Source organism: Triturus cristatus, chromosome 4_2 (assembly GCF_964204655.1).
Source record: "Triturus cristatus chromosome 4_2, aTriCri1.1, whole genome shotgun sequence".
NCBI lineage: Eukaryota > Metazoa > Chordata > Amphibia > Caudata > Salamandridae > Triturus > Triturus cristatus.
The window spans coordinates 989,526,467-989,544,778 of NC_140586.1; the positions used below are offsets into that span (position 1 = coordinate 989,526,467).

The 18,312-nt window shown below is 48.8% G+C and overlaps 1 pseudogene across 1 annotated transcript in view; it reads right to left on the reverse strand.

Annotated features, from left to right (window-relative positions):
* The window catches only part of LOC146839235 (uncharacterized), a 310,687-nt pseudogene that overhangs the window by 251,648 nt on the left and 40,727 nt on the right, over positions 1–18,312 (reverse strand). The window contains exon 4 of the transcript XR_014960814.1: positions 728–829. The product of XR_014960814.1 is annotated as an uncharacterized LOC146839235 (transcript). The remainder of the gene's footprint in view (positions 1–727; positions 830–18,312) is intronic.

Genomic DNA, 18,312 nt, shown 5'->3' on the forward strand with positions numbered 1-18,312 from the left:
TGTGGTGCATGTTGTGATGCATGTTTGCTGTGCTTGTGTTGTGGTGCATGTTTGAGGTGCATGTGTTGTGGTGCATGTTGTGATGCATGTTTGTTGTGCTTGTGTTGTGGTGCATGTTTGTGATGCTTGTGTTGTTCTGTATGTGTTGTGGTGCATGTTTTGTTTTGTGGTACATGTTTTGTGTTGTGGTGCATGTGTTTTGGTGCATGTGTTGTGGTGCTTGTGTTGTGGTGCATGTTTGTGATGCTTGTGTTGTGGTGCATGTGTTGTGGTGCTTGTGATGCTTGTGTTGTGGTACATGTTTTGTGGTGCATGTGTGGTGGTGATTGTATTGTGTTGGGGTGCATGTGTTGTGGTGCATGTGTTGTTATGCATGTGTTGTGTTGATTGTGTTGTGTTGTGGTTATTGTGTTGTGTTGTGGTGATTGTGTTGTGTTGGAGTGCATGTGTTGTGGTGCATGTGTTATGTTGTGGTGATTGTGTTGTGGTGAATGTGTTGTGGTGCATGTGTTGTGTTGTGGTGATTGTGTTGGGGTGAATGTGTTGTGGTGCATGCGTTGTGCTGCATGTGTTGTGTAGTGGTAATTTTGTTGTGTTGTGGTGCATGTGTTGTGGTGCATGCATGCTGTGACAGTGCAGAGGGTTTAATCATTCCCACTCTTTAAAAACATTAGCTAAGTCCTACTTTTTCAAACAGAAAGACACGTTTCCATCAACACCTCCTGACCTGTGAAGGGAGGGTCTTGACCTTCATGTTCATCAGTGACCGGAGCACCCTTGGCATGCTGGTTTACTCTCAGTGACACTTCAGGCACAGCTGGTGATTCTCCTGTTCAATGAAGACAACAGCCACAATAAACACTTACACAATCAGAATATATTGATTATTTTTAGAGTTTTGAAAAAGTAAACCTTATCTGTATATTCCCGGATGACTGAGAGACGCGGGATTGCGCACACGACCAAGGAGTGTGCAAAGACATGCAATGAGAAGCAAAGACATACTCATTGACGGGAGAGAAGATGCATACGGAGTAGAAAGATCAGGGGAAAAGGAGAAGACAAGCATGGCTATCCAGTCTTTCCACAGGCCTCACAGTCGTTCGCTTCAATTCCATCCACATAATCAGAAGGTTTTCGAATAGTCATGCTAATAATGGGTAGATTTATGTGGTGTTCTGCCCACTGTCCCCCTTTAAAGGGGGGTTTAAAGTATCACAAATAAAAATCATGGGGGAGGAACAATTTGCAATTGTTTGTACCAATAGAACACATGCACACAGAGACTCACATTTCCACGCATAAACAAACATGTATATGCACTGTAGGATATCCTCTGCCTTTTCTACATGGTCAGCCCAGTTTTTCACCTTTTCTGGACCCTATTTTGATAGCTTTAGAACTCTGTGCACTTTAGCCCTGCTAAACATGAGTAAGATGTATGTAATCCCCCGTTAAACATGTCGAAATTGGCTGAAACCTGATTGGCTCTTAACATGTCTGTAAAGCCACAGTATTGGTGCAGAAATACACCCCCAGGCATGGAAAGTTAAATGCCACCCGTGAACTGCAGCACCTACTGCCCATTCACTATAGCAGAAGGGCAAACGTGGCTTCAGCCTACGCTGTGTAGCCTGACAGTAGCAGCTTGAACTCTGCTGCACTGAGCTGTCAAAATCACTCTTTTTACAGGTAAGAAACTGCTTTTTAAATATTAAATAAGTGCACGTTGCTGCCCACAAGGTAGGGGTGCATAATATTTCAGACTGGAACATGTGAGACAAATGGCACGTTTGCGCAGTAAGTAGACCCAAAACACAATGGTTGCTGGTTAGGCTGTAACTGGTACATAGGGAAAGACGAAGTATACATTATTTACTTTAATCTATAACTTTTGAGCTGTACCAGCCACAAACAACATTTAAAGAATTATTTTTATCGGTAATACAAATCCAAAATAATGGTGGGATTAGATTGTTAGTAAATATGTGGGAAATTTAACTTTTAGGAAGTCACCCTTTATTGGCCTGAGCGTTTCAGAAAGCTAGTTAGAATTAGCCTCTGCCAACTCCCAGCCTGTCCTCAGCTCTTAATGAGGCATGAAACTCCTCTCAAGAATTACACAAAAGGTTGCTGTGATTGGCAGGTGGACCTCAATGGGTAGAGAAGGATGGGGGCTGCAATCCTGTTGGCACAAGAGTGTCACATCCTGTCTGACAGGTCTCTCTAAGCCAAATATAAAACGTTGGCACACTTGAGAGGGAGTGTGTGAAAGTGCCATCTTTCTTGCATGGTATGTGTGAGAAGTTGGCATGGTATATGCTGGTCACTAATTAAAGTGGCCACCTTGCACCAGTACAAATTGACTCTTATGGTAGTAGGTTTAAGACAACCTTTTAAAGAAAGCTATCCTAGTGGTAGCTGTGGAGAGCAGCCTTCAGGCAAAGTCTTTAGAGGAATGTAAAGCAGCTTGTTTTACCTTATAATCTCTTGAATTACTAAATGAAAGGACACCACACAGGTATATATATAAAATATATATGTATTTATTACTAACAACTCTCTGCTAATCTCTTTATGAGATTAGAAGTCAGGAACATATGCACAAATCAACGTTTCACAACAAGTTAAGCACAAATATGGCTGGGGCCCTAGGGGCGTACCAGACCATATACTAAAAAAGAGACTTAAGAATAACGACTTGAGAAGGGACAAGGCCTAGGGCCTTCAGAAGCGCTGGGGCCTCACTAATCCACCCAAGGCAGGTAAGTAAAGGACCCACGGGAGACGCATGCAGTGTGAGATCACAGCCGCGGATCCCAATTGACTTCAATGGAGCAAGTCGCGGTTGGAATTTTAAAAGTTTTAGGATACTTCGGGAGAGTCTGCAAGCACGTCACTTACAGGGTAAGTAGTTCTAGAGCCAACACACACAGGAGCACCGTAGTGCACGAGTTACCTCACCCAGGAAAGCCGGTCTTTTGGTGTTGGGTCGCTGCATCGTTTTCAATGGGAGCAAAAGAAGACTTGCTGCTTGTGAAGACAGGAGAAGTGTCCGGTGGAATCCAAGGCTGGATTCAGAAGAAGGAAGACCTGAAAGCAGAGGGGACAGTGTTCAAAGTCACTTGCCAGTGACCCGGGGCAAGGAAGATGGATGCCCACAGTCATCGGGTGATTTCAGGTGATCACGGGTGTCTTGGCTCTTCAGCCACGAGGTCCAGGAGGCGTCGACGACAACCAGGAGCTGGATTCAGTGTGTCCCACGAAGTCTGCAGCTTATTGCGGTGTTGGTGACCAGATTGGAGCCAACAAACCTTGGTAACAGCAAGTCTTGTGGAAAGGATAAAAAGTCAGCGGTGCAGAACAGCAAGGTCTGAGGGACTCACCCAGCGAGGGTAAATCAGGGCAGGCCTGGAGCAACCAGGGGAGCCCTTTGAAACTGTAGAAAAGTCTTCTGGGGACCCACAAGCCAACCAATAACCTGCTTTTCCTCATTGCATAACATTGACACTTTTTCTCCCAAAAAGTTTGTGTCGACTTTTGAAAACTAAGAATATTCTTTAAAAATCGCACAAATGACCAAAACACATTTTCTCAACTGTTTTCAGGAAATGTCCCAGTGCTGAATCTAGGTATCCAGCAATGAGTAGGAAAATTAACGTAAAAGTAACTTACCTGTGAATTGAATTTGTTCCGTAGGATAACATTGGTGGTTCTCTGTGAAAAAGTTTCGAAGTGTCAACTTTTGAACTACAAGAATAGTCCTTGAAAATCGTACATCTAACTAAAACACATTTTCTCAACTGTTTTCAGGAAATGTCCCTGTGCTGAATCTAGAATCCAGCACTGTGTTAGAAAAAGTAATCCGAAAAGTAACTTACCTGCAAAGTATTGAAAAAGTCTATTCTTTCCAATGTACTGTATTTGCTAAGTGTTGCATTCTACTGCTCCCCTGTCAATCAAACAAAGTACCATTCCTATTGCATTTTTCAACTGTTCTATATCCAGTAACTTATTACTGAAAAGTATTTAATGCTTACCTCTGCCAGGCTCGCTTGGTTCTAAAAATAAAACAACTATATATTTTTTTATACAACAACAATTGGCCTAGAGTTCAGTTCTTGAGTGTGTGAGACCATTTGCTGACTGAGTTTGTACAACAAATGCTTTACACTGTCCTCTGATAAAGCCTTACTGCTCGACCAAGCTACCACTTTAGAGAGTAAGGTTCTATCTAACTTTAGCCTCTGCCGAACCTCTGGAGACTCCTGGACTCTATACACAGTGTACCTCACTTTGGTGCTGTATATATAGAGCCAGTTTCGTACAGGGAGCAAACATGACACCAGGACAACGCTTGTGCATTCCCTGTTTGGGGGCTTTAGGACCCTTCCTTTGTCCTACCAGACTCCGTGTCCTGGTTTGTTGTGGGCGCAGGGCCTGCTTCAAACAGGATTTTAGTTTAATTTATTTATTCATTACTTATTTATTTAGGAGTTTTATATAGCGTGAACTTGACCCAAAGGTATCAAAGCACTTTACAGTGTAATCATAGCTACAATAACACGAGGTACATATTGTAGGAAAGTGGGTTTCTGTTGCAGTAACCCCCCCACAATTTTGCAGATTTCTGATGCACTTTGACTTGATGTTCCCTGGGTCCCTGCCATTCAGGTTCCCAGGGCCTGTGGTCTTTCTCAAAACTGTACCTTTGTACCCCCTATTGGCACCTCTCTGGCCACATGTAAATACCTTGTAAAGGGTACCATGGGTACAAAGGGCACTGTGACCAGGGAAGGCCTCTAAGGGCTGCAGCACATAGTGTGCCACCCTTAGAGGCCCTGTACATTAACATACACACACACACACACACTGCCATTGCAGGCTGCGTGTTTTGGTGCAGAGAAATGTGTCGACATGGCCCACATACCTGTGTGCCATGCCTGCAACCCACTGCCTATGGTGTAGGTAAGACACCCCTCTGTGGGTGCACTAAACCACTGGTGAGGGTATAGTTACATGAGCACTGTACCCCTACAGTGTCTAAGCCCATTCTTAGACATTGTAAGTGCAGTAAAGCCATAAAGAGTATATGGTCTGGGAGTTTGTCACTACGAACTCCACAGCACCATAATGGCTTTGCTAAATTCCGGGAAGCTTGGTAGCAAACTTCATAGCATAATAAACCAAAACTGATGCTAGTGTGGGGTTTATTATACGATGAACTGAGAGGGCATCTTAGAGATGCCCCCTGAAAAATAACCAGCTTCTGGTGGGTTCCCTGACTGGTAAACACCAGCCTGCAACCACAAGACAAGTTTCTGGACCCCTGGGGTGGAGACTTCGCTCCCTGAGCCCAAAAACAAAGCATTTCCTGGGCAGAGATGTTCACACCTCCCCCAGGCCAGGAAGAGTCATTTGTGGCAGGGGAGCTTCAAGGGCCCTGACGCCTTTGTAAAGCGAGCCCCAGCCTCTCATGCTATCAGGAGCAGGCCCCCATCCTGTCTCACCCCCCTTTTGGCGGGAGGACAGGCAGGAAAAATTATAGCAGCCCAGAAGGTGTGCCCACCTCTGCCAACCCCATCCCTGAGATGGGGGAGGTGAGGTGAAGCCCACTCTTCAGTGCCCGCCATCTTGCAGATGGCAGGCACTCTCCAATCAGGGTTAGGGACTACGCCCCCATGTGGGGTGAACACACCAAGGGAGTAGTCACCCTAAGGCCAGTAGCCCATTGGCTACTGACCTGGAGACCACTAAAACGCCCCCTAAATACAGTATTTAGGGGGCAGCCCTGAACCCAGAAGCAGGGTCCCACAACCTACGAAGAAGGATGAAAGAAGACGCCCAGCAGAGGAGACTGCAGAGAAGAACTGACTTAAAACCAGCCCTACCGGCCTGTCTGCTGTTTCCAGAGATCCTGCGCTCAAAGCCTCCTTGTCCTGCAGCCAGCGACCTTCAGAACCCCTGGGAGGACTGACTGTCTTCAACAAAGACCGGATCTACAGTGAACAGCAGCTCTGTTCACAAGAATCTCCAAAGAAAGACTCTGAGCCTTCTAAAGACAACGAGACCAGAGTCTGAGAGGCCCACTGGTCCCAGCAAGGTCCCCCAGTGCTCCAGAGTATGAGTCAACTGTGGGCTGACCCCTCCAGGACTCCCCGATGTCACCTGCAGCCTCTGCACGGAGACCCCCAACTGCGAGTGGACCAGTAAGGGGAAATCTGACCTCAAAATACACCCCTGTATCAAGCCGCCCTGCACCCTGGAGAAGAGAACCCAAGGTGCACCTACATCTTTGAGCCCTCCAACTTACCTGCCCAGCTGTTGGTTTCTCCCGGAAGACTTCCTGGACCGAGTCTGCAGCCAAAATCCAAAACAGGCAACTGCCATTGAAAACAACAGGCCACCCGATGTCAAATCAGCACTCTGCACCCGGCCTCCTCTGTGCCGTTGTGGATGTACCTTGTGTGGTAACTTGAACCCCCCTTTACCCTGAGCTTAACCCTAGGGATTTGCTCCTACATTCAAGTGGCGTGCCCGTGAGCAGCCACCAACCGGAGGCCCCCTACCCCCTATTGGATAACATTGGGCCTCAGCACTCTGCACCCGGCCGTCCTAGTGCCCCTGAGGGTGTTTGAGTACATCCTTGACCCTGGGGAGCCCTGGTTCTAACCCCGGAAACCCAACTCCCACAACCAAGTACTTATCTTTGAACGGATAACTTCATTTACTCCCATAGGATTGCATTGACTGCTTTTCTGTGAAAAAAGTTCGAAGTGTGGAGTTGGAAATTGTATGAAAACCCAAGAAAATATGTTTTAACCAAAACTGACGTACTTACCTTTTATTCAAGATATGTCCGAGTGGGATATCTAGACCTATCATACTGAGTAGAAAAAGTAATCTGAAAAGTAATCTAAAAAGTATTCACAAAGTAATTCCAAAGTAATTGAAAAACAATTTAAACTGTTTTGAACATTTGACCTACCTGTAACTGCATTCATCTGCATTCAAGGAGATTATACCAGAAAAGTGCTATTTTACTGACCTGCACCAAGTCCTGCTTGGTTCTACAAATAAAATACGGCAAAGAAATATTGTTATGCAAAATAATTGGTCTGAGTTCAGTCTTTGAGTGTGTACAATCATTTCTTGCCTGAGTGTGTACAATAAATGCTTAACACTACCCTCTGGTAAAGCCTTACTGCTCGACCACACTACCACAAATCGAGAGTGAGGTGCTATCTACTTTAACCTCTGCCATCTTTGGGGATTCACTGGACTCCGTGCACACTATACCTCACTGTGGCATAGTATACACAGAGCCCGCTTCCCACAGGTATCCCCTGGACTCTGTGCGCACTATACCTCACTGTGGCATAGTATACACAGAGCCCGCTTCCCACAGGTATCCCCTGGACTCTGTGCACACTATACCTCACTTTGGTAGAGTATACACAGAGCCCACTTCCCACAGGTATCCCCTGGACTCTGTGCACACTATACCTCACTTTGGCATAGTATATACAGAGCCCGCTTCCCACAGGTATCCCCTGGACTCTGTGCAGACTATACCTCACTACTGTGGCATAGTATACACAGAGCCAGCTTCCCACAGGTATCCCCTGGACTCTGTGCACACTATACCTCACTTTGGTAGAGTATACACAGAGCCCACTTCCCACAGGTATCCCCTGGACTCTGTGCACACTATACCTCACTTTGGCATAGTATATACAGAGCCCGCTTCCCACAGGTATCCCCTGGACTCTGTGCAGACTATACCTCACTACTGTGGCATAGTATACACAGAGCCAGCTTCCCACAGGTATCCACTGGACTCTGTGCGCACTATACCTCACTGTGGCATAGTATACACAGAGCCCGCTTCCCACAGGTATCCCCTGGACTCTGTGCACACTATACCTCACTGTGGCATAGTATACACAGAGCCCGCTTCCCACAGGTATCCCCTGGACTCTGTGCACACTATACCTCACTTTGGTAGAGTATATACAGAGCCAGCTTCCTACACATGTAGAATAATCAAGTATATAGTAACAGTAAAACGAGTGAACGGCATACAGTGGGATATGTAAGCGAATAGCAACAAGTGCCAGAGTTACATGAAGCGCAAATAATAATACATTGAACATTATATAAAAAAGGAATCAGACAGACAGTAAGACGTGTGGATGTAAAGTACTGAGGTAGTTAAGGTGGGGAGAGTAGGTACATATTTCTCCCCGGGGTGGTGAACGAGCATGGCAGCTTAGCACTTACATTCATGACAACTTAGCACTTTACAGAATAAGCACAACAGCAGTAACAGGAGGTACATAGAGAGTACATGAAAATATATAATAATGGTAAAGAAGAGTAAACGACCTACAGTGGGATATGTAAGCAAAATGGTAGCCAGAACCTGAGTTACATGAAGTGTGAATAAAAATACATCAACAACAAATAAACATGGAGGAAAGACAGTGCACACAAGAGTTCCGAGGTAGTTGTGGAAGGGAGACGCAAGGGTGGGGAGAGTCGATGAACAGTTTTCCCTGAGGTAGTGATGCATAGATTTAGGTGAGCGGTATAGAGTAACATAGGTCCAAGACTCAGGCAAGTTACAGTATGAGTGGGGGTAGCGGACAGATAGAGGGCGGGGTCAAAACATGGAACGGGGCGAGGCCAAGCCCTCTGTGAGAGAGGAATCTGTTGGAAAGAAAGTTCTTTACTTCTTTCCTGAAGAGGGATGTGGATGGGTTGCATCTGAACTCAATAGGGAGAGAGTTCCAAATATTTAGGGCCATATCTGAGAAGGATCGGTGGGAGCGCACAATCGGGTACATTACCACAATGCACTGCCCTACACACCCCACAACCCTCAGAGTCCACGTTTAGTGTGTGTAAAGACCTTTGCCTTCTTGAAAATGCCCTGGTGAATGTCATTTTGAAATTGTGCGCAGTAAGGCAAAGAGGAACTACTGAAAAATAAAGGTTGTACCCGGGAACTCTTACCCTAGTAGTTAAGGAGTACTCGGGGGTTGTCCCTACCCACTAGCTGGTGCCAGCCATACATCCAGGGAAGGCATGGCTTGGCAGTTCGGGCTGGACTGTTCCCATGAGGCACAGGGTCAGACTGATTTGCATATGACCATGTCTAAACTGGGGTGGCAGAGTGGGCTAAAGAACGGTGATGGATCAAACCCAAATCTGTTGACTGGGTGTGAGTGCTTGATTGGTTCTGATGCTCCGTTCCATCACCACCCCCTTTTGTACCGCTTTGTTTGCCATAAGTTGGCAGGGTATGCTCAGACGTGAGTCCCTTGCTCACTTTGCCACTGGATTCAAGCAGACCTGGCTAAAGACAGCTGAAATGCCAGAAACCGGTCCTAGGAAGCTTGTTTCCGATCTAGGGAAGGCATGGCTTGGCAGTTCGGGATGGACTGTTCCCATGAGGCACAATCAGGGGCGGCCTTAGGCATGTGCAAGCTGTGCACCTGCACAGGGCCGCCACGAGGAATCGGATTCTCTAGAATAGACTTGGAGAGAGAAAGGCATAAGTGCATGCATCAGCCTCCACATGTTCACCTTTCTACATTGCGCGAGGTAACCTGCACAATGAGAAGCTAGCTGTCCTGTCAATCAAGTGCGGCGCTTCCTTTGACGACACTCTTGACTCTGCGCACGTCACATCAGTATATCTGCGGTTATCGGGACGCCGCTTACAAATTAGGATGCATCATTCAGGAAATGCAGTTGTTTTATGGCCAGTCCATTGGAAACCCCTAAAATATCCGAGCAAAAACTTCCTGTAGGCCAAAACTAAATGATTCTAACAATGTTTTACATCCGCTTCCACCACTGTAGCCTAAAAATCAGCACATTTCAGGACAGCTTGTGTATGTGTTGTTTGTTGTATTTAATATTTATTTCTGGTCTAAATAAACCAGTCTTACAAGAATAAAAACATTCATCTAAAAAATGTAAGACAGTGTAATGATATTTTACTGAATGATCCAACGTGAAATGTTGGTCTCTAGGGTTGGAGCAGAGTCTGTTATTAAGCACAGAGGAGTGTGATGGACAGAGCACTGTGATGGGCAGAGGAGTGTGATGGACAGAGGAGTGTGATAGGCAGAAGAGTGTGATAGGCAGAGGAGCGTGAGGGACAGAGGAGTGTGATGGACAGAGGAGTGTGATGCACAGAAGAGTGTGATGCACACAGGCGTCTGATGGACAGAGGAGTGTGATGGACAGAGGAGTGTGATGGGCAGAGAAGAGTGTGATGTAGAGAAGAGTGTGATGCAGAGAAGAGTGTGATGGACAGAGGAGTGTGATGCGCGGAGGAGTGTGATGCGCGGAGGAGTGTGATGGACAGAGGAGTGTGATGCAGAGAAGAGTGTGATGCAGAGAAGAGTGTGATGCGCAGAGGAGTGTGATGCGCAGAGGAGTGTGATGCGCAGAGGAGTGTGATGCGCAGAGGAGTGTGATGCGCAGAGGAGTGTGATGCACGGAGGAGTGTGATGCGCGGAGGAGCATGATAGACAGAGGAGCGTGATGGACAGAGGAGCGTGATTGACAGAGGAGCGTGATTGACAGAGGAGCGTGATGGACGGAGGAGCGTGATGGACGGAGGAGCGTGATGCACAGAGGAACGTGATGCACAGAAGAGTGTGATGCACACAGGAGTCTGATGGACGGAGGAGCGTGATGCACAGAAGAGTGTGATGCACAGAAGAGTGTGATGCACGCAGGAGTCTGATGGACGGAGGAGCGTGATGCACAGAAGAGTGTGATGCACAGAAGAGTGTGATGCACACAGGAGTCTGATGGACAGAGGAGTCTGATGGACAGAGGAGCGTGATGGACAGAGGAGCGTGATGGACAGAGGAGCGTGATGGACGTAGGAGTGTGATGGACAGAGGAGCGTGATGGACGGAGGAGCGTGATGGATGGAGGAGCGTGATGGACGGAGGAGCGTGATTCACAGAGGAGCATGATGCACAGAAGAGTGTGATGCACACAGGAGTCTGATGGACGGAGGAGCGTGATGCACAGAAGAGTGTGATGCACAGAAGAGTGTGATGCACACAGGAGTCTGATGGACAGAGGAGTCTGATGGACAGAGGAGTCTGATGGACAGAGGAGCGTGATGGACAGAGGAGCGTGATGCACAGAAGAGTGTGATGCACACAGGAGTCTGATGGACGGAGGAGCGTGATGCACAGAAGAGTGTGATGCACAGAAGAGTGTGATGCACACAGGAGTCTGATGGACAGAGGAGTCTGATGGACAGAGGAGTGTGATGCACAGAAGAGTGTGATGCACAGAAGAGTGTGATGCACAGAAGAGTGTGATGCACACAGGAGTCTGATGGACGGAGGAGCGTGATGCACAGAAGAGTGTGAGGCACAGAAGAGTGTGATGCACACAGGAGTCTGATGGACAGAGGAGTCTGATGGACGGAGGAGCGTGATGCACAGAAGAGTGTGAGGCACAGAAGAGTGTGATGCACACAGGAGTCTGATGGACAGAGGAGTCTGATGGACAGAGGAGCGTGATGGACAGATGAGCGTGATGGACGGAGGAGCGTGATGCACAGAGGTGCGTGATGCACAGAAGAGTGTGATGCACAGAGGAGCATGATGCACAGAAGAGTGTGATGCACACAGGAGTCTGATGGATGGAGGAGCATGATGCACAGAAGAGTGTGATGCACAGAAGAGTGTGATGCACACAGGAGTCTGATTGACAGAGGAATCTGATGGACAGAGGAGTCTGATGGACAGAGGAGTGTGATGCACAGAAGAGTGTGATGCACAGAAGAGTGTGATGCACACAGGAGTCTGATGGACGGAGGAGCGTGATGCACAGAAGAGTGTGTTGCACAGAAAAGTGTGATGCACACAAGAGTCTGATGGAGAGAGGAGTCTGATGGACAGAGGAGCGTGATGGACAGAGGAGCGTGATGGACGGAGGAGTGTGATGGACAGAGGAGCGTGATGCACAGAGGAGCGTGATGCACAGAAGAGTGTGATGCACTGAAGAGTGTGATGCACACAGGAGTCTGATGGACAGAGGAGTCTGATGGACAGAGGAGTGTGATGCACAGAAGAGTGTGATGCACAGAAGAGTGTGATGCACACAGGAGTCTGATGGACAGAGGAGCGTGATGCACAGAAGAGTGTGATGCACAGAAGAGTGTGATGCACACAGGAGTCTGATGGACAGTGGAGTCTGATGGACAGAGGAGCGTGATGGACAGATGAGCGTGATGGACGGAGGAGCGTGATGCACAGAGGTGCGTGATGCACAGAAGAGTGTGATGCACAGACGAGCGTGATGCACAGAAGAGTGTGATGCACACAGGAGTCTGATGGATGGAGGAGCGTGATGCACAGAAGAGTGTGATGCACAGAAGAGTGTGATGCACACAGGAGTCTGATTGACAGAGGAGTCTGATGGACAGAGGAGTCTGATGGACAGAGGAGTCTGATGGACAGAGGAGTGTGATGCACAGAAGAGTGTGATGCACAGAAGAGTGTGATGCACACAGGAGTCTGATGGACGGAGGAGCGTGATGCACAGAAGAGTGTGATGCACAGAAGAGTGTGATGCACACAGGAGTCTGATGGACAGAGGAGTCTGAAGGACAGAGGAGCGTGATGGACAGAGGAGCGTGATGGACGGAGGAGTGTGATGGACAGAGGAGTGTGATGGACAGAGGAGCGTGATGCACAGAGGAGCGTGATGCGCGGAGGAGTGTGATGCACAGAGGAGCGTGATGCACAGAAGAGTGTGATGCAGAGAAGAGTGTGATGCGCAGAAGACTGTGATGCGCAGAGGACTGTGATGCGCAGAGGAGTGTGATGCACGGAGGAGCATGATAGACAGAGGAGCGTGATGGACAGAGGAGCGTGATGGACAGAGGAGCGTGATGGACGGAGGAGCGTGATGGACGGAGGAGCGTGATGCACAGAGGAGCGTGATGCACAGAAGAGTGTGATGCACACAGGAGTCTGATGGACGGAGGAGCGTGATGCACAGAAGAGTGTGATGCACAGAAGAGTGTGATGCACACAGGAGTCTGATGGACGGAGGAGCGTGATGCACAGAAGAGTGTGATGCACAGAAGAGTGTGATGCACACAGGAGTCTGATGGACAGAGGAGTCTGATGGACAGAGGAGCGTGATGGACAGAGGAGCGTGATGGACAGAGGAGCGTGATGGACAGAGGAGCGTGATGGACGGAGGAGTGTGATGGACAGAGGAGCGTGATGGACAGAGGAGCGTGATGGACGGAGGAGCGTGATGGATGGAGGAGCGTGATGGACGGAGGAGCGTGATTCACAGAGGAGCATGATGCACAGAAGAGTGTGATGCACCCAGGAGTCTGATGGACGGAGGAGCGTGATGCACAGAAGAGTGTGATGCACAGAAGAGTGTGATGCACACAGGAGTCTGATGGACAGAGGAGTCTGATGGACAGAGGAGTCTGATGGATAGAGGAGCGTGATGGACAGAGGAGCGTGATGCACAGAAGAGTGTGATGCACACAGGAGTCTGATGGACGGAGGAGCGTGATGCACAGAAGAGTGTGATGCACAGAAGAGTGTGATGCACACAGGAGTCTGATGGACAGAGGAGTCTGATGGACAGAGGAGTGTGATGCACAGAAGAGTGTGATGCACAGAAGAGTGTGATGCACACAGGAGTCTGATGGACAGAGGAGTCTGATGGACAGAGGCGCGTGATGGACAGATGAGCGTGATGGACGGAGGAGCGTGATGCACAGAGGTGCGTGATGCACAGAAGAGTGTGATGCACAGAGGAGCGTGATGCACAGAAGAGTGTGATGCACACAGGAGTCTGATGGATGGAGGAGCATGATGCACAGAAGAGTGTGATGCACACAGGAGTCTGATTGACAGAGGAGTCTGATGGACAGAGGAGCGTGATGCACTGCACACAGGAGTCTGATGGACAGAGGAGCGTGATACACAGAAGAGTGTGATGCACAGAAGAGAGTGATGCACACAGGAGTCTGATGGACAGAGGAGTCTGATGGACAGAGGAGCGTGATGGACAGATGAGCGTGATGGACGGAGGAGCGTGATGCACAGAGGTGCGTGATGCACAGAAGAGTGTGATGCACAGAGGAGCGTGATGCACAGAAGAGTGTGATGCACACAGGAGTCTGATGGATGGAGGAGCATGATGCACAGAAGAGTGTGATGCACACAGGAGTCTGATTGACAGAGGAGTCTGATGGACAGAGGAGTCTGATGGACAGAGGAGTCTGATGGACAGAGGAGTGTGATGCACAGAAGAGTGTGATGCACAGAAGAGTGTGATGCACACAGGAGTCTGATGGACGGAGGAGCGTGATGCACAGAAGAGTGTGATGCACAGAAGAGTGTGATGCACACAGGAGTCTGATGGACAGAGGAGTCTGATGGATAGAGGAGCGTGATGGACAGAGGAGCATGATGGACGGAGGAGTGTGATGCACACAGGAGTCTGATGGACGGAGGAGCGTGATGCACAGAAGAGTGTGATGCACAGAAGAGTGTGATGCACACAGGAGTCTGATGGACAGAGGAGTCTGATGGACAGAGGAGCGTGATGGACAGAGGAGCGTGATGAACGGAGGAGTGTGATGCACAGAGGCAAAACGCAGCGGCAAATTTTGGCAAAAGTTAAACACTTGTGTCACGAGGCGGCTATGCAGTGTCTGCAACGGACATGGCCATGCGTAAGACACCATATTCGATATGGTATAGATATTACTGTTTCCGGGCAAAGAGCCACATATTCTTTCTCTGTGGGGGGGCTGTGGGTCCGGGGCCCCCCTGTCATGGCCCTGCAGCCGTCTGTGCCAGTCCCTCACGTCGTGTGTCACAATGCCCTTCTCCTCCTAAATGTTATCGTTCTGAGACGAATTCGGAAGGGTAGGAGCAGCCGCAGGTACTGGTCATCTAACACCTTTTCTGGATGTTTTATTAAAACACCTTCCTGAGCTATGCCCCGCCTGGACCCCTCTTCCGGGGCCCCCTACCTACGCTCCCTGCACAGGGCCACCATGAGCCTAGAGCCGCCCCTGGGCACATGGTCAGACTGATTTGCATATGGCCATGTCTGAACTGGGGTGGCAGAGTGGGCTAAAGAACGGTGATGGATAAAACCCAGAACTGTTGACTGGGTGTGAGTGTTTGATTGGTTCTGATGCTCCGTTCCATCACCACCCCCTTTTGTACCGCTTTGTTCGCCATAAGTTGGCAGGGTATGCTCAGACGTGAGTCCCTTGCTCACTTTGCCACTGGATTCAAGCAAGCCTGGCTGAAGACGGCTGAAATGCCAGAAACCGGTCCTAGGAAGCTTGTTTCCGGGCCAGGGAAGGCATGGCTTGGCAGTTCGGTCTGGACTGTTCCCATGAGGCACATGGTCAGACTGATTTGCATATGGCCATGTCTGAACTGGGGTGGCAAAGTGGGCTAAAGAACGGTGATAGATCAAACCCAGATCTGTTGACTGGGTGTGAGTGTTTGATTGGTTCTGATGCTCCGTTCCATCACCACCCCCTTTTGTACCGCTTTGTTAGCCATACATCTGGCATCCGCAGGGCACCTCTTCAGTACACTTTCTGGGCCTGCAGAAATCCAGAAGAGGACTGAACCTGCTGTCTGTGACCTGAGAGGGTCCCTGAAGGACTGGACCTGCTCCCTCTTGTACCCGGGACAAAGAAGAGGGCTTCCAGGGTTCGCTGTCTGACATACTGTGTGGCTACCGGCACACAACAAGCTGCAAGAGGCCTTTTCTGGAAATACCCAGCTGACCAGTGGCAACTGGAAATGGATTTCGCTTTGCTATGGGCCTCTGCCTGACACCCTGGGAGTGTGTAAGTGCCCTCGCCCTGAGATCCTAAGAAATTATAAGAGAAACAATGTGGTCATCCTCACACAACACAAAAACGTTTCTCACGTGGGCTTACGGCAAACCCTGCACCCACAGGGTAGCGTGTTGGGCATCTGGTGAAGAACTTCTGCACCTCACAATGGGGTATGAAGCCCTGTACAATGACAGTGACAGAAATGACCCCTCAGCCCTGCTGCCTGGGTCAGGACAGGAATAAGAGCATCATAGAAGCTTGGGTCCAAAGTCATCCCCAGTATGGCGCAAGGAAGGCAGTGTGGAAAGCGCCTTGAGACCCTCACAGGTGAGTAGTGCGCTTTACAAACCCCCTGATTGATTGAAGTACAGACTTTGGGAAGGCCATGTCTTGCTGTTAAACAATAAATATATTTAAGGCGGTATTACAACCACAAAGGGGGTTTTCCTCAGGACTCAGAGTTGAAAGTGAATAGCGGACACGGGGTGTCCACTTATCATGTTATAAACCGGATCATCCTTTGTAAGACAGAAGAATCTTAATATGTTTTCTAGGTGATGTGACCCTTGACACACAGCAACTGTTTTGGGAATTTTTAGATGTACAGTAATACCTAAAGCAAGGAATAAAACCTAGGAAACGTTACACAGGAAACTCTATCAAGCCTCTAATCTCTTACAAAAGTTAGTAATCCAATGTATAAATTAAAGAGGTTTAAAGCACCTTGTGAGAAGTTGGCCTGATATATGATGTCACTAATTATAGTGTACACCTTGTATCAGTCCAAACAACCCTTATGGTGATTGGTTGTAAAGTCAACCTTATAGACCAGCTATCCTAGTGGTAGCATGGACAAGAGCAGTCTTAGGCTAAACTCTGAATGGCATGTGAAGCCAGCTGTTATACCATATGTAATCCCTTGAATACCAAATGAAAGGACACCACAACAGATATATATAAAAATAGAATGTATTTATTCTAGTCAAAATACCCTCAGCACTCTTTATGAGATTCGAGGTAAGTACAACAGTCTTATTTAAGCATACATAAGTCACACAGGTAAGTAATACAGTTAGGCCCTAGGGGCCACGCAAACCATATACTAAGCAAGTGGTATAAGAACCACTGTCACGAACACAGGTTAGGCCTAGGCCTAGGGAATCGCTGGGGCTACACTATACTACCAACGGTTAGGAAGTGGGAGGCCCACGGGATTCAGGTGCAGAGTGGAAACACTCACACGTAATGCGTAAAAGTCGATAGAAATAGTAGTATTTAGAAATTAAGAGTTTTAGGACACTTCGGAAGGAACTAGGAGTTAAAGACTTGGAAACTAGACACTTGGATAGTCAATACCCTTGTGAGCACCGGAGTACTCAAGTTACCTAGCCCACGGGTGCATAGGTGTGAACTTGCGTCGGGTTTCGTCGTCGACTCCTATGGATGCCTGGAGAAAGTTGCTGACAGGCAGTCAGTGAAGAGTGTCCGGTGGATCCCAAGGATGGAATCAGGAGGGAAGGATACCTGCAAGCAGAAGGGACAGAGTCTAGGTCACCAGCCAGGAGCCGGGAAGGAACCAGTAAGGAACCAGGCGATGTCGTGCAGATGCAGGTGAAGAGGTGAAGCTTGTCGCAGCAGCCACGGGTACCAGGAGACATTGAGGACGACCAGGACCAGGAGGCGAGCTGTCCCACGAAGGCTCTTGCTGTCGGCGGCGTCGTTGTCGAGTTAGGACCCAACAAGCCTTGGCAAGTGGAACCCACGCAGAATGGAGGACTTGCTTCTGGTGCAGACCAGGAAGGTCTGGGGTGCTTCTCTTTCACAGAGGAGCGAGTGGCAGTCTGGAGGAGCCGGACCAGCAAGGTGAAATCAAAGGTTCGTCGTCGCAGAGGTCACTAGCCAACGGGCCAGCAACCGGACAACACGTCGAGCAACTCAGGTGCAGAAGGGCCCCACGCAGAACACGTGAAGTGTGGGGAGCTGATCTTCTTTGCAGATGGTGCTCGGGATTGGGGCTTCTCAATTCCCCAAGCACAGCCTCGAGGGAGCCTCAGAAGTCGCGCTAGTCAGTTACTAGCCACTTTTCCCAAGTCGCCGGTCCCACGTCCCTCCTCGCCTCCACGGGTCTCAGCTTTGCTGTAGAGGTGGATCTGGTTCAGAGGTGTCTGGAAGTCTTGGCGCTGGTCAGTCTCTGCAGTCGTCCCTCGTAGGATCAGTCGCAAAGCAAGCAGCGGTCGCTGGATGGTGCCTGGTTGCCCAGGGTGGTCACTCCTTGGCCACAAGGGAGATTCTTCAGTCTTCTTCCTGAGGTCGAATGTCGAAGGTCCAGAGTTTCTGTTCAAGTTGCAGATTCAGGATAATCTAATTCTTATCCTGAATCTGCAAGTTGCAGATTCAGGATAATCTAATTCTGCTCAGCT